This window comes from Myotis brandtii, unplaced genomic scaffold, assembly GCF_000412655.1.
Source record: "Myotis brandtii unplaced genomic scaffold, ASM41265v1 scaffold633, whole genome shotgun sequence".
In the NCBI taxonomy this organism is placed as follows: Eukaryota; Metazoa; Chordata; class Mammalia; order Chiroptera; family Vespertilionidae; genus Myotis; species Myotis brandtii.
Window position 1 is genome coordinate 3790865 of NW_005370423.1, and position 683 is coordinate 3791547.

A 683-nucleotide genomic window follows, 5' to 3' on the forward strand; every position below is an offset into this window, starting at 1 on the left:
CTATACTGCTTTTATCTTTCAAACTTTTTTTTTATTATTGATTTCATAGAGAAACGTCAATGATGAGAGAGAATCATGGACCGGCTGCTTCCTGCACGCCCCACACCGGGGATGGAGCCCGCAACCCGGGCCTGTGCCCTGACTCGGAATCGAACCGTGACCTCCTGGTTCCTAGGTCATCCCTCCGTCACTGAGCCGCGCCGGCTGCACTCCTACATTGTTCACCCAAGTGACACATGCAAACAAAAGCCACAGCCAGGGCAGCATTAGGCCCAGCAGCCCGGCCATCGTGGCAGACGGTGTGCGGACACGGACGGCGTGCAGACCTCCCAGAGCGGACTCACATCTCCCACGGATACAGACACCCACTCCCCCAGAGGGGCCTCTAGGTCTCCACCCGCGGTCTCTTCCAGGGAGAACCCCGAGGAACTCCCACACCCTCCAGCCCTGGCCGCCCAGGTGAGCCTCGCGCGAGGGGGAGTGGCCAGCCATCGCGTTTGTCCACGGGGCACGCTGCCCATGACCTTGACCGGGTGGAGCCTGGCCCAGGTGCTAACTGAGCTCAGGACGGTTCTTTCTTCAGTGTCTGCCCAGGGGACAGCTGAGGGCCCTGCGCGGAGCAGGTGCCGTCCTGGACGGGCCTGGCCTCTGGGGAACCTGGGGCGGGGAGCAGCTCCGGCCCG

The 683-nt window shown here is 62.7% G+C and overlaps 1 protein-coding gene across 1 annotated transcript in view; it reads right to left on the reverse strand.

Moving 5' to 3' along the window:
• Window positions 1–683, reverse strand: part of GPT2 (glutamic pyruvate transaminase (alanine aminotransferase) 2) — a 30418-nt gene that overhangs the window by 2330 nt on the left and 27405 nt on the right. The window lies entirely within an intron of this gene.